The following is a 16,248-nucleotide window of genomic DNA, read 5'->3' on the forward strand; positions in this document are numbered from 1 at the left end:
TTCAGGGACACAGCTATTGCTGCCCCTGCTGCTGTTCAGTGCTAATTGCAGCAGTGGCCAAGCTCTCCCTTAGCAGCTTTGACCTTCAGCAGCTCCCCAGTGCAGCCCGGGAGATGCAGCAGGACCAGCACAGCTACAGCCAGGCTCTGTGCAGCCTCACAGGTGGGAGGCTGGCAAGGCCAGTGCCTGGGCAGATTAAGAAGATCAGGGTTTAATTAAAGTGCCAAGGAAGCAGCTGTCTGGAGCTTTTGCTCTTTTCTTTCCCACCTGCTTTTCCCTGAATCAGATATTGTGGGTCTCCTGTGGCTGGGGCAGCAGGGAGCAGGCTCAGGTCCTCATCACCTTGCCTGTCGCACCATCACCAGCAAAGGGCCTAGGGGCTTCTGGTCTGCAGCCCAACCTGTTCACTGTCCCCAGCTGTGCAAGCACCAGGGACCAGGTTACAGCCAGTCATGACTTACTTTCACTATAGAAGAATGTATGGAATCATCTGTAATTACTCCAAGGGGTTTAAGAACCTGATCCCAAGCTTGTCCCTGCAGCTACAAGGACTCCAGGAACTCAGAGTCAAGCAGCATCATCTGCCTTTCATGCAATGAGAAAGACAAAAGGGAAGAAACAAAAGGAAATTAAGGCAGATCCCTTTAGGTCACAGCAATTGTCCCACCAGACCTGCCAACCCCGGTAGAGTCACAGCTTTCCTTCTCCTCCGGGGCAAATAGAGTCCAACTCCTGCAGTATGGAATAATGAGGATGCCTCTGATTATTGCCATCCCAGGCTGGTGAGGGCAGCGGTGCTGGCTGCAGTTTGCACTCGGAGAGAGCAGGCATTGCCTCCTGCTTGCTCATCCATGGTCACCCCCCAGCATCATCTCACAGCCCACCCGGGTGACATTTCTGAGGCTCAGGGGCCGCTGTAGGTGCCCGTGGCATGAATAATTCAGGGCAATGAGAGAAAAGTTTCCTTGAGCAAACTAATGCATTGATTAGACCAAATTGCTTCCCTCGCCCTCGAGGAGCGAGAAACGAGCTCATCACCGTTTGTTCTCTCTTGATAGGTGATTAACCACATGCGAATATAAAACAGAGGACTTGGGGCATGTAAATTAACAGCTGAGAACTAAGTTAATTATTGGAGGAGCCATAAACCTGCTTATTTTTATTCTTGGGTTATTGTTTGATGGTTTTGCCTCTTAAAAAGAGGGAATTACTTTGAAAATGGCTTGTTCCCTGCTGCTCCTGACCAGGAACGCTGGATACAGCTGGGGCACACAGGGTAAATGTGCTCCGCTAGCAATAAATACACAGGGGAAATGAATCTCCCCTCTCCCGCAGGGAGTGATGCTGGCAGCCCTGTCCTGTCCCAAGGCAGGACAAGCAGGATGCCCAAGGGCCATGCAGGCAGCTGGAGGAGCTGATCCCACTTCTCCAAGGAAAAGGTTAAATTTGGACACTGGCTCTACCCAAAGCAGCGATGAGGTTGTACCAGAGCAGGGACACAGCAATACGGTGTTGCAGGGAATTGACTTTGTTAATAGCCCATTCATTTAAATGTAAATGCTGAGCCTGGCTGGTATAATGAGGCTGGGAAATCTTTATTAGAGAGCAAAGCCGAGGCTTGTGGGTGAGTGTGTGCAGGAGTGGGGCTGAATGTGAGACAGGGCTGCAGGGGAGGAGCGTGCTGCATGGCGGGGCTCACACCAGGCAGAGAGCAAACACACTTCAGAGAATCACTAAGGTTTGGGTTGGAAAGGACGTGAAGAGCATCCAGCTCCAACCAGGGATCTGGGGTTCGAGGGATGCTGGAGGCAAGATGTGAGGGGTTGCCTCCTGTCCCTGCCTTTGCTCTGTGCCTGTCCCATAGCTGCTGCCAGTGTCTGGAGCGGGTGGGGAAGGGAGGTCACAAAGGGTTGTGGTCTTGGGCAAGGTCACCCAGCCTCGGAAGGGGTGCAAGTCCCTCAAGTCCTCCCTGGGGGCTGGGGCTGGAAACAGCCCCCAGGCAGATGCTGCTGCAGGAAGCTCCTCACAAGCAGCCCCGTTCCTCTCCAGCTCCAGTGAATGGTGCCCATGGTGGCACTGGGCCACCAGCACAGCGAGTGCTGTCCAGAGAGCGCACTCCCCTTCAGAGGGGTCCTGCCCCGGCGCTCCCACACCCGGCACAGGGGCAAGGAGCTGACAAAAGGCTGATTTAATTACTGGAATTGTTCTGATTACAGCCTGCAAACACTGTTATCTTGTAATTATTGCCAAGAACATGCCATTAGTGCATGATTAAACACAACGTCTTGTGGGCTGCTAGCTGATTGTCTGATGCCTTATGAACTTAATTACCTCATGCTGATAGAAAGCAACTGGGAGGATGGAGCATGGCAATGGCTTTGGAGGGGAGCTGGGGCACCCCACAATAAGGGGACCTTCAGCTCCCTTCCCTAATGCTCAGCTCATGTTCTCAGGTGTAGTCACAATCCCAGCCCCTAAACAGCCCCTGCAAGCCTCAGGCAAGGCATAAGCAGGGTCAGGATTAGTGCCTCAGCCCTTTTCTTGCTGTTAGATGTCACCTATCCTGTTTTCAAGTTCATCCTCCTGAAGCAGGCAGCAAACACAGGTCACCAGCTTTCTGCCCATGTCTCCTAAGGTTCAAGAGTCTCCATTCAGCAGAGATAAGACCAAGACTTTGCTCAGTACGTGCTGATGGCAAGCTGGCATTGGGGTATATGGAAACGCAGGAGAGTCCAAACCAGGCTGTGTGCACAGCCCGGGTGGAGGGATGCGGGACGCTAATCCTCACCCAAGCACTGCTGCTCCAGGACACTGCAGGCAAAGCAAGAGGGGATCCTGCTAATGGTGGGTGAGGGCCCTGCCTGCAGCCTCGCCTCCCAATCCCTGGGAACCCTCAAGGGCAAACCCAGCGGAGCCTCGCAGCAGCCTCCTGCAGCTTGGATTCCTTCCAGGAGCAATCCCGTACCCGCCTGCTCGGGGACCCCTCAGCACCTCTCGCGCTGCTGCCCTGCCCCGGTGACAAGGACACGCAAACCAGTGCTGACATCTCATTAGCAGGATTAATTCTCAGCCTCATCCTGTGCTGACACATTGGCACTTCCACCTGCCAGAGCCCTGAGCCTGCCTCCCCTGGCCAGGGATGCTGCAGAGGCACTGGGCTGCCCCGGCTCCGACTGAGAGCACGGCAGGGAAACAGCCGCACCTCTCTTCTGCTTTCCCTCTCCCTCCTGCCCTGGCCAGCCCCTGACCCCCTTTGTAATCCCATTTTGTGCTACCTGCTTGCAGAGGAGCCTCCACCATCCTCAGGGTTCACATCCCCGCTGCAGCAGGGTCTCCCTGGCCTCTCTCAGACGTTCCAGACACTGAGCTCATGTAACCATGAGGCAAAGCTGCTGTGGATGCTCAGCACAGGCTCCGTTGACTGTGAGACAGCCCCACAGTCTCCTAAAAGAGCTCAGCCCCCTGCCTATAGCAGAGCAGCCCTGTGGCTGCAGCAGGGATGGGGAGGTGCTGCAGTGGGTGCTGCCCACCCTCAGGTGCTGCAGGAAAGGTGTTAATGCCAGGGACTGCTGCCAGGCTGATCACCTGCATGGAGGCTGTCACAGAGTCCCAGCCTGGGTTGGGTTGGAAGGGCCCTTAAATCCCATCCAGCTCCAACCCCTGCCACGGGCAGGGACCCCTTCCACTGGAGCAGCTTGCTCCAAGCCCCTGTGTCCAACCTGGCCTTGAGCACTGCCAGGGATGGGGCAGCCACAGCTTCTCTGGGCACCCTGTGCCAGCGCCTCAGCACCCTCCCAGGGAAGAGCTTCTGCCTAAGAGCTCAGCTCAGTCTCATTTCCCCCATGTTTCCTCACCCTCTGCCCGAGGCACCGGAGGGATGTGGATGAACCATCCTCGGTACTTCTGTGGCATGAGAAAAACTCCACATGTGAGTAACAAACGGGCCCCATGGAAGGAAAAGGGGGAACACTTTGGAAACCGGTCTATTAGCCCAGCCCGAGCTCAGCAAAGCATCCATGAATAAAATATGAAAAGCACTGATTTTTAATGGCTCATAAACATTTAATCCCCTAATGCAGAACATATATATATATTTATATCCAGACATATGGGCTGTGGAGGCCTCTATTTATGGAACTGTGGTCTGGGTAAGAAGCCTGCTGCTGGGCGCATGCAGTTCACTGGGTATGGAACCACTGAGCTTGTCCCATGCTTGTCTTCCCACAGAGCACAGCAGTGCATGGACAAGGATGCTCATCCATCCCCATGGCCCTGCCCGCTCCACCGAGGTGCTCGCGGGATGAGGGTTTGCATGGCACTGGGAAAAGTGCTTGAAGACACAGCCCCGTGTCGCTGCTGCAGGGCTGGGGCTGCTGCTGGGGTTCCTGCAGGGTTTACTCCACGTAACTCAGGGCAGGATCGGCTTTCCTGGACTCAGGAGTGCAACAGGGGTGATAATGGAGAAGAGCAGAGGCTGTAGTGAAGCAGCCCTGGCTGGGCGGGGGTGCTGGTCCATGGGATGTGGGGCAGGGCTGGGGTGGTGCTGGCTGAGCCCCACTATGGCTCCAGCTCCTGAGCAGTGCTTGCATTTCCCTTCAAAGATGATTTCCACGCAGTAAGTGCTCCTGTCAGGAGTCCGCTGGTGCCAGATCCAGCTGATGGCCAGCTCAAAACGCCTTTTCTGTGCCTGCTCCTTCCCTTCCTTGCTCTTTTTGCCCTTTAGTTTGGCAGGAAAAGGAGAGAAAATCCCCAGCAGATTTGCTGTTTATAGAGTCGTGTTCAACAAGAGCAAATCAATGCAATAAACTGTGCGCTGTGATTCCGGGCCTTGAATAAACAAGGTCCCAGGCAATTTAGCCAGGTGCCTGTCATGTTGAGGCACCCTCCGGATCACCGCCTCCAATGAAACCAGAATGTCTCCTTGCAGTAGTTAATCACAGCCCTTAATTTCTCTTCACCCCAGTGATGCAGTGGGTGGCTTTGGGTCACTGGCAAAATGGGCTGGAGGAGGCGTCCCAGGGCTGGTGTGTCCGGGCAGTGAATTATGGGGAGGCAATGGGGACATGGAGCGAGGACAGGGGCAGGATGGAGCCTGGCTGGGCTCGGGGGACACTTTGAGGGGGGCAATGCTGCCCAGCCAGGAGCCAGCGGGGCCCTGGGTTGGGTGCTGCTGCTGAGCTGCTTTATCCTTTGTGGCCAAATCCTTGCTGGCGTGGCATCGAGCTCCTTGAGCGTGGGGCTGCAACCATCCCATGCAAAGGTGGTTGGACCTGAGCTTTAGAAAGGGGCACTTGGCAGAATCAGGTTTTGCTTCTCTGAAGTCAGCCCCCACCACCAGCTCCTGCGGAGATGTGGTCGGTGGTGGTGTGCTCGCAGAGGCCGTACGCTGGCTTTGCTCCAGGCACACGTGCTCTATGAGCCAGAAATGGGTTGTGAATTACACCAACAAAAGGGAACACCTCTCACCAGTTACCAGCTTACAACAGCTTTTAACTGGTTCTTAGCGTGGTCTCCAGCAGGAGTGGTACCCATGGCAGCAGATCCATCAACACCCTTTGGGACTGGTGCTGGGCGCATCACCCTGTGACCAGGAGCATCCATTTGCTTATGTTTCTGAAGCCCTTTGAGATGCACAAATGAACGGTGCTGTAGAGAGGTAAAGTGTTATTAAACTCACAGACAAGCCAACAATCACCACGCTTGACTGTTGCAATGGCTTATTTCTTATTGATGGCGTTAGTGGCGCCGAGCTCCCAGCCTGATCAATAGCCTTAATAATTTCATCAAGGTCACGTCAGCTTTCATTGCCCGAGGTATGTTTTCCAAAAGAAACTCATTTCTAAACCCAAGAAGTAAAGGTGTTGCCTACATCTTACACCCCTTCTGCTCCAAGGTGGGGTCTGGGATGATATTAGGTGGTGGGACCCACGGCAGCCTTGTGGGTCTGTGATAAATCAGGAGGCCTCTCCCATTTCAAAGCTACAAGCAGGGAGAGATCACTCAGCAATTGCTAGGCTTGGTCCGTCTTGGAGCTGGTGGCATCAGCTGCACTGGACACAGGGGAAGCTTCTAGAACCTTCTCACAGAAGCCACTCCTGTATCCCCCCCACTACCAAGCCCTTGTCATTCAAACCCAACACACTGTATTTAGCAGTCACACTTCAAATTGCTGCCTGAACTAAAGCATTTGATTGCAGTTCAAAAATAGATTTACTGCCTGTGAAGTGTGTTGGGACCTTGATAGGGACCTGCTCAGTGGGGCTTTGGAAGCATCTTCCACTGAAGTCTCTCTGCAGGAGCTTTGCAGGGGTTTGCTGCAGGTGTAACGGTAGGTGAGCAATAACAGGGGTACAATGGTAATAGGGGTGCAATAGCAATAACAGGGGTGCAGTGGGAGGGCCCCCTCCCCATGGTACACAGCAGGCAGTGGGCTCAGGCTCGCAGCTCCAGAAGGAAGATGGAGATGCCCAACAGAGCTGCAGCCCCCCCAGCTCCTTGCAAAAGGCAAAATGCTGCCCCAGGTTTTCCTGCACGGTGCTGGGGTGAGGGAGGAGAAGGAACAATTGGTCTTAGGCAGCGGCTTTGCCTTTCTTTCTCCTGTAAAGGGGTGGCAGGAGCCCTTGTAAAGGCTCTTGTGTGCTCTGCTGATGATCCCAATCCTCCCACGCGTCAGGGCTGTGCCATTGTCTGAGCTTTACACGGTTCGTATCTCCCCTCGAATCTCCTTGTGTGCATGATTAACCCTTGTCTCCATTCCTGCAGAGATGGATTTAATGAGGATAATTAGGAATCGGTACAGAAAGCCCGCTCAAGCTACACATAGTGCCAGCAATTGCCCTGCTCCTTTTCCTGCAACAGGAGCTCCCGAAGCACCAGGCAGGCCCCTGTTCCCTGCCCCTGTCACGAACAAGGTCCTGTGGCCTTATTCCTGGAAATACCCTTGGGAGCAACAGGCTCTTGAGCTGGACCTCTCCTGCCCCAGCCTGGTGCTTGCCAGCATCCCATGGGCTGCTGAGAAATGAAAGGTCCGGAGGCACCTAATGGTGGTTCATCTCCTGCAGCAGCCTGGGGTTGGACTGCCTGCAGCCTTCGGGGCTCCTCTGGGGTTCATGGGCTCTTGGAAGGCCCCATAGAGTCTCCCATTAAAGAGAAGGATGCTTTGGCCTGGTTTTCCCGGATGGATTTGTGCTGCATGAGCAGCCTGAATTCCGCCGGGGACTGGAATCAGATCTGCTTCTCTCATTTCTTCCTTCTCTGTGCCTGTGTGCCCCAGGTGGTCACTTTGAAACCAGAGCTCTGCTGGAGGCTGTGCTGGGAGACAGATTGGAAGGGGGATGCTGGTGGAGAGGGTAATGGGCACCCAGGGACATGGCAAACACTTTGATTTCAGTGGTCAGCGCTATAGGCACAAAATATTGGGGAAGTCCAGACTAAGCGATGCTTCTTCTCTGTCCACTGATGGTGGCTCCTGGCTCCATCAGCCCATTTCTCCATCACCTCTGGGCTGACCAGTGCATTCCCAAACTTGCATTGCAAAGAGAGCATCTTCAAAGACACCGAATCACCTCTGCCCACTGTTAAACCAGCCTTTCTTCCAAGCTCAGCTCTCTCTTGCTCATTTCCAGTCAGTATTTTCCTCTTTGCAGCTGGAGAAGCACTAACATTTTGAAATACTCCCATTCCCTTTGCCTTTGCTTATTTATTCATTGCCCGCATGACATTAAATCCTGGCTATGTCAGCTGCAAAGCCCATGTTTCAGACACACAATGGCCAAAGGTGCTTGGGGAGACTCTGGGATGTGTAAGAATATTTTTCCCTAAGGATTTGGCTCAGGATGGAGCTGGATTTTCATGGCTTGCCACAACGTGAAGAGATTTGCGTATACATAAATACTGATGTAAAGTCAGGGCTGCTGGCGCCAGTGTCAGCACCGCTGCGTATCGGTGGGGGGGGAGGCAAGTGAGAATTGAAATAAACCGTGTCAACAGCATTGTAAGGAAGGAGAAATACAAGGCTTCCCCTAAAAATCCATCTTTCCATAGAGATGGATTGAAAGGTGCCCTGCTCCTCCTGGGATAAACCCACTCCCTATCTCCAGAGAGCAGGCACAGGGTTTCATGGCACTGTAAATCCAGCTTCAGGGCTTCTAGCACCAGATAAAAGCCTCTGTGCCTGTATGACATAACGCACTGATCCTGTATATATTCACTCTGCCAGTTCCTATTTGCTCAGGCGGTTTGGAGAGGCTGGGTCTGGGTGACAGCTTCATGCTCGATCGGTGTCATCCGTCCTGCAAGCTGCACAAAACAGGACATTTCCTGCGTCTGCTGAGGGCGGCTCCTTGCGGGCTGCTTTGCCTCCCGGTGCCACAGGTTCACATCCTGGTTTGGGTTGGAAGGGACCTTAAAGCTCCTCCAGCTCCAACCCCTGCCACGGGCAGGGACCCCTTCCACTGGAGCAGCTTGCTCCAAGCCCCTGTGTCCAACCTGGCCTTGAGCACTGCCAGGGATGGGGCAGCCACAGCTTCTCTGGGCACCCTGTGCCAGCGCCTCAGCACCCTCACAGGGAAGAGCTTCTGCCTAAGAGCTCATCTCAGTCTCCCCTCGGGCAGGTTCAAGCCATTCCCCTTGGCCTGTCCCTACAGGCCCTTGTCCCAAGCCCCTCTCCAGGTTTCCTGCAGCCCCTTCAGGCACTGGAGCTGCTCTCAGGTCTCCCCTTCAGGAGCCTTCTCTTCTCCAGGCTGACCCTGCCCAGCTCCCTCAGCCTGGCTCCAGAGCAGAGCTGCTCCAGCCCTTTGAAAAGAGTAAAAAGAAAAGAAGTATTTGAAAAAAGGGGGGGAAAAAAAAAGCATTAAGAAAAAAAAGTAGCACTTAAAATCCAAGGTTTTTGTCTCTAAAGATAAGGGGTGGGGGCAGCTGCGCTCTGCCTCCCCCACTCGCCAGCCCTGCAGACTTCAATATCTCCTCCAGGCAAAATAACTGCAGTGGGGCCCTGCCCCGGTTCCGTTGCCATGTGCAGAGGTGGGACGAGCCCCGCGCTCACCAGGAGCTCTTTTGTACCCAGCTTCCCCCATCGCAGGGCGCTTGTTCCGCCCTTAGCACGGCAGGAGCGGAGCCGCTCCGCAGGGCAGAGCCATGGATGACGCTGCCTTATTTGCTGCAAATTCCCGGCAGTAAAAAGCAGCGAGGAATGAATTGATTCTGTGCAATCTCCACGCTAGATGCAATTACATCTTATGATCTGGTAAAAGCCAGGATTTATTTCCTACTTTGATAGGCAGCCTTTCTCTTCCTCTAGTGTTTTAACCGTAAATCTCTCTCCCTTTCATTACATTTTATCACCATGCAAACGGTTTGGGGAGAAGGATATTTTAAACCCTGAATTAACACACAAATGTAGCACAGCACCCTCCCAACAAACACGCAAACCCCATGCCCTCTGCAAGAGCACGGAAATACAGAGAAAAGTAATCGCGCATTAATACTGATGGAAACAGAGAGGGCCCCACTTAAACCATTCTGAATACGCATCAAGTGAATAAAGAATTAATGGAACTTACAAAAATACATATCCTGACACAGAGCCACCCTTTCTTTTCTTTTTCACCATTAATATTGCTGAAATGTTTTACATCCTGGGAATAATTGTCTGTTTGTGAGTGAGAATTAACCTGTGACTCATCAGATCATTGCAGAGCATTCCCTTTAATAGTTATAATAAATACTCTTACATTTCTTCATTACAAGGCTGGCACAGGGTGCCCAGAGAAGCTGCTGCTGCCCCATCCCTGGCAGTGCTCAAGGCCAGGCTGGCCACCACCTCAATGCAGGATACCCAGTCATGGCTATATTAGGTATACGTTATTACATAGATGCTCTGTCCAACCTGGCCTTGAACACGGCCAGGGATGGGGCAGCCACACACAAATATATCTGACTTTTGCCTCCCAGAGTCCCTCTCTGGAGCTGGAAGAATGCCTCCAGTGGAACGTAAAAAGGCGCTTTCCTGTGCTGAGCAGCCTTGCCAAAGCCTTTCAGCTAAGCCTGAGCAGCCCAGCAGTGCCAGCGACGAAGGAGCAACCGGTGCCCAGCGTGGTCCGGCACCTCAGGCCCCGCGACAGCATCTCCAAGGGTTCTGGGCTGCCGGCTGCCCCCTTCCCCTCCATCCACCCCTTTACCCCATGGTTTCTCCCCAGCTGCGGGTCCGTCCCTCCCCTGAGCTGCCCTGGGGGCTCCAGGGCAGGGTTTCGGGGCACCCCCCCGCACCGTGAGCTGCTCGGGGGAGGTGCGGCCGCGGCCGAACCCCGCTCCGGGCACGGGCGGTGTCTGCGCGGTGGGGGCACCCCGAGCCCGCTGCTGCCGCCTCAGCTGCCCCGCAAAGGGGCGGCTTTCCTGGGGGACCCCAGCCCCACCGCGGCTGTTCCTGGAGGGCAGCCGAGGGGAGCGCCCAGCGCTCCTGCCTGGAGCGGTCCATGGGTGCGTGGCACCCTGCGGCACCCTGGCTCCCACTGCATCCCCAGCTCTGTGGCGCCTCATGCCAGCATCCTGTCAGAGCCCATATCCCCGTAAGGAAGAAAGGACACAAACTCCCAACCAGGGCCCTCCAGGAGCCTGTTTTATGCAGCTCATTGCAAGGCTGTAATAGCCTTCAGGTGCCCTCAACCAGCCCCACCACTCAGGGTGGTGGGTGTAAACTGTGTGATGAAGCCAATTTCTCCCTGCTGTAGGCATGGGCTACGGAAAATCAGGCGGTGAGGGGGCTGGTGAAGCTTCCAGCTGAGCTGGAGTGTGACCACAATCAATGCCTTTGCTTTCAGGAGGCAGAATGCTGCACTCCAGCCACCTCCTCCGCACCTCTCGCCTTCCCTATCATCTGGGAGGTGCTGGCTTTCCAGAGGAGGGTGTCTGAGCCACCCCAGCCTTCTCCTTGCCTGGTTGCAAGAATTCCATCCTGGCAGCTCCAAGGATGCTCACAGCACTGTGCATCCAGCCAGCTCCATCCCTCCCAGAGCTGGGCTCAGTGCAGGGCAAAGCACTGTGTCTATGAGCAGCAGATCCCAAACCAAGGCAAAATCAGCCATGGTGCAAGGTGTGCACAGAAAACCTGGATCTTTGCCCTTCCGGGGACCTGTAATGTGTCCTGGGCAGTGATGAGAGGCTTATTCCCTGTGTCCTCTCTGTTCGTCCCTCGAGCCAGTGTGCATCCTGCCTGGATGTAGGCTGTGATGTGCTGCACCAGCACAGGAAAGCTCTCAGAGGTGCTTATTGAGGACAAGCCTCATGAGGCCCCAGCACAGCTGAGGTGGCAGGGCAGACCCCTGTGCCCAGGCAGCCTGGGTTAATGCGTCTCTGCATGCAAAGGAGGGGGCAGCTGTTCCCTCTTTGCACATGGAATAATGTTGACTGGACTGCCGATGCCAGCTTGCTGCAGAGCTCATCAGCCACCAGGCACTGAGCCTCAGCACATGCTGGAAGGGGTCAGATCTTGGCTTTCCCAAGAAACCCCATTCCAGGGGTGCAGTATTCCTGAGCCTTACTCTGTTGTCATTTACCCCGCAGCAATCCCCAGCCCTGGCAGCTCTGTCACTTGCTGTTGTCCTCTCTTTGGGCTGCAGACAACATCTGAATGCGGTGCCTTTAAACCGCTCCGTGCTGCCAACGTAATTTTGCTCCCATCTCTTTACCAGGGGGTTTCCAAAGGAGGTCACCACAGCCCAGCTCCCACTTGGCAGCACCGGCCCCCTCCAAAGGCCTCATCATCCCATCCCATGCCCATCATTCGGTGCAGCAGGGGTAGGTGCTGTGCTCACCGGGCACTCCCTGCACACCCTGCTCAGGCTGGGGAGAGCTCATGGCTTTGTGTGAGGAATGATACAGGAGGGAGCTGCTTTCCTTGCTTTTCTTTGCTTTCCTTCCAGCGCTCCCTGACTGAAACTTGTGCCAGGCTGATGCCGCATGAGCCATGGGCGAGGGAATTGCATCAAGAGGCTGCCACACGTGTCCCACTGCAGAGCATGGAGGAAGAAATGATGAAACCCAGCACATGTGGAAGCCAAAACCTTCCAAGGGTTCAGCGCCAGCAGGAATGAGCTGTTCCCGGCAGCACTGAGTGGTTCAGACCGAGGTGAAGGCAGAACAATGCCTGGCTCTGCCCATTGCAGCGCTCAGCTCCTGCAGATGTGACTCTGTGCTGCTAATCAGTGCTTCTGTGCCCATTTTTGGCCTTAGCTCATTTAGCATTGCTCGGGTGGGTCATGGGGCATGTTCCTGAGCCATTCCCATGGCAGCTTATGAAACCCTCTCAGCTGATCCTGTGCTTGAGCCCAAAGCACTCCAGGTTAAAGCAAGCTCAACCCTGTCTGCCTCACAACTCTATTTCCTCCTGGCCATGCAGATGTGACCCTGGGATTATATTCCCAAGTCCCTGGGCTGGCTGTGTTTGTCTACCTCTTGTTTAAAAACCATGGGGAAGGGGATGCTTCATTGTCTGATGCACAGCATCAAACAAGGCACAGGCCTGCACGTGGCTTGTGGGCTCTTTGTGGTGCCTGCGCAGTTTTTAAATAGCTCCTTTTGTGGTTTCGATGTATTTTCTGGTGGGACAATGAGGTTACGTGCAGGTAAACTGGCTGCTGAGCTCCTGCAATTACAAGGCTGCCCCAAAGTGCCTATCATTTGCTACAGCAATGTTTTCTGGGCAGCCAAATAGTGGTGGAAGTAGGAGAAAATCAATAGCTACAATCCCATCGGCTTGATTGCACCGATGAGCCACGCTTTCCACTGCAAAAACCCCTCTAACAGAAAATCACTTCATGGAGCAGGTTTCCAGTTGGCCAGAAACCATTCAGCGTCTGCAGGGGGAGAGGTGCAGTGTGCAAAAGCTCCAGTGAACTTCTGAGGCTTTTAAAGGCAAACCTGGTCAAAACCACGCGATGAAACGCGCAGGGCTGCGGTCCCCGTCTGCTTAACCCAGCTCCTCACCCGCTGCTCAGCAGCAGTGCCAGGCTGGAGTGGGCAGCAGGGAGGTTCTGGGCAGTGAGAGCAGAGAGCTTCCTACTCAGAGGGATGCTTGGGATCTAAATCCTCAGCAGAGCTGCTGCAGACAATGGTGCCTCACTCCTTATGGGGTTTCTGCTGCTTGTCAGCCTGGTGAGGAGCAGGGCATCAGAGGTGCAAGGACAAAGAGTGAGGAGGGAAGATGCCCTGATGGTTACTCCTGGGAGGACCATTGGCTTTGGATGCTGAATTAGCCTTGCTGCTGGTTGAGGTTACCCTTCTCATGGTTCCGTGCCTCAGTTTCCCTTCTTGCTCTGTCTTGCTTGATTAAAATGTGAATTCTCTGGAAAAAGAGCAGTAGCTCACTCTGTGAATGATCCACCCATTGCAGCATCCAAGTACAAGTGAAACTCTTCTCTAGTGATAGCCATGCAATCAAGAAACTATCACTGGCCTGTCACTGGGCACTGAGATACGGCAAAACAGAGCGGGTCGATCTGGTAACACAGGGGGCAAGGCAGGCAGGGCACCTCCTCTGCAGGAGCTGTTATTAAGTCTCTTTAGGGTCTGAACCACACGAGAGTTATTCCCCCACAGGTCAGACTTCGGGGTACTCAATCTTTTCCAAGCTGCAGTGCCCAGGCACGGAGCCAGGGAGGCAGCCCCAGCTCTTCCGAGGAGGCTCATCAGTGATGCAGCAGTAACACAGCCTTAGGGTTGTTCAGAGACTCCACTCATTCACCACTGGCGGACCCATTGATCCCCCAAAGCCCAAAGGCTGGAGGGATCGGGGCAGAACCAGCCCAGGATCTGGTGGGCTTCAGCTCCTGGGGATAGGGAAGGGGCTGAATAACCTCAGTTCTGCCGGGGGGAGCACCACCTCCGCTGTGCTGGCATTCCCATCTTCGAGGCTATTTACGCAGCACACATCACTGGTGGCGATGTGGTGGACCTGGTGATGGTGACAGCCATAAATCCCAAGGCTTTCTGTAAAGAGAGGCTGGCACTGCTTCCTTTCCCCTTGCAAAGGAGGCACGGGGGGATGGAAGCGAGCTTGTGGCAGGGCTTCAGCAGAGGATGCAGGGCATGGCTGACACAGCAGGAACAGGAGGCAGAGATGGCTTTTATGGAGAATAAATCACTGTCACAACATGTAAATGAAGATCACTCGGTGCGGGTGGCTTTTCCCAGGCACTGCTATAGGATTAAGACCCAGACATTTAAAAATCAAAGGGATTTGAATCTTCTTTTAGTATCTATCAGATGCTCTGTGCTGGGAAGCCTGTTTGTGCCCAGGCTGAACCCAGCAAACACCTCCTGTAGCAGCCTTGGCTACATGAGGGTGGATCGCATCATGTTCCTGCTCTCTTCCCACAAAATCTATTCCCAATACATTGCTGACTAATTTCCTGCTTGTTTCTGCTCTGCAGCTGGAAAGTGGCTGAGAATAACCTGGGAAGGCCGGCTTGCCTGTCAGATGGAGACCTTGGCGAGCCAAGGAGGCGTCCTGGGGACAAACCTATTTAGAGCCGCTCAGTGCCATCAGATTCACAGCAGTGGGTAGGAGCTGCTGGTCAGGGGAGGCAGTGACCAGGATCCAGTCACAGTACAGGTCCCGGGATGCACACGGGTGTCTCTAATTCTCCATGAACCAAAGGAATAATGGCACTTCCCATCCCTCACTGTGGTTAATGGCTACACTGACGTTAACGTCAGGGAAGAGAAGGGTCGGATGCTGGTGTCATAAACCCTGCCTGACCTTATGCATAAGGGCATCTGTAAGGCATCAGGAAGGGTATCATCATAGTCGGTATATGTTAAATAAGTTACTCATGATAGTGATGCGTGTCTGGGTTGGGGTCACCGGAATTATCTTCCTAAGTCTGTGAAGAGGTATTACACCTTCTTTGCAGTATTGAAATAAAACGCTCCTGCTCGGTGACAGAATCAGCCTCACTAATACCGCAAAGCTGCTTAACGGCAGATTTGCCTCCTGTAGCAGACTTGCAGCACCAGGAGAGCCCAGCTCACCTCGAACACCAACTGCGCCGAGCTCAGCCCTGCCGGTGCCTGGCGCCGCGAGCCTGCAAGGGGATGTCCTGTGCCCAGAACCGTGCAAGATCCCCCCTGCCCAGCACAGCCCCGCTCGTTCCTTCTGTTCTCTTACAGGGAAGAGCGGTTTCACTCCTGCATGGACACCCCTCTGCCCTCTCCGGCTGGGCCCTGCAGCACTCGGGGTGCCTGAACCAGGCAGCTACGTCTAGCAAGGTAATCTGCACTGTGTAAAACTTTCATGAGGATGTTACAGGGATCGAGCCGGGCCCATCCGTCACCCAAATTACATTTCTTGCTAAGACAGAGCCATGCACACTGGAGCTGAGGCAGCAGGAGAGGGCAGGGGATGGCAATATTACAGGTGGGTTTGGTCACTGTTCCTTTCTCAAGATAAAGGTGCAGCAATGAGGCAGCCGCAGGGTAAGCATCAGGTTCCCTGCACCTACGCGGATGAGAGATCAGGAATCCTCTGCCCGTGGGATAGAGGGGACGCAAGGGGGTTTTGGGGGCCCTAAGAAGTGGTAGATGATGCTCCTTGAGCTGTTCCAGGGAAGGGGCCTCTGCCTTGGTGTCTGGCTGGAGCGCAGGGCTCACCTCGGGTGCCCTCTCGCTGCCTCTTCCACTTAACCTTCTGCCAACTTTACTCCTCTCTGAAAGGTGCAAACACGCCCCTCTAATTTTTGAGGCTTAATTTAATAACGCTGCTGATGTGCACTGAAACCCTTTAATGGGGGGAGGCCGGGATTGCTGCAGAGGTGAAGGATTTCTAAGAAGCCAGAGCGATGTGCTCAGTAATAAGCTGAAATGACTGTTTAAAAGGGCAAATGGAGCAGTATTTCCTGAGAGTCATTCTTGGGCACAGCATGCCCCTGCCTCTGCGCAGCCTTATCTCTCCATCTTCAGGCTGAAGGGCTAACATAGCCTTATATTTAATTTATAAAACGAGCAGTAGTAAATCACAGCTGGGAGAAACCACTGTTGCAGTCGTTTGCTTTCCTGCTTGTACTTTACTGTACACACAGTCGTTACTCAGGGAGTTTTCCATGGCTTGTTTTCACTGTAGCCTGGATTATTTTAGGGTGGCAGATGGTTGTTTCAGCTAAGTTTTAGCTTTGGGGGGTTTATTTTTGAATACAAAAATCCTAATTAAAACCATCTCCTAAATGCCTGGGACGAGGCAGCTATTGCCAGGGGGGC

Source organism: Lathamus discolor, chromosome 18, assembly GCF_037157495.1.
Source record: "Lathamus discolor isolate bLatDis1 chromosome 18, bLatDis1.hap1, whole genome shotgun sequence".
NCBI lineage: Eukaryota > Metazoa > Chordata > Aves > Psittaciformes > Psittacidae > Lathamus > Lathamus discolor.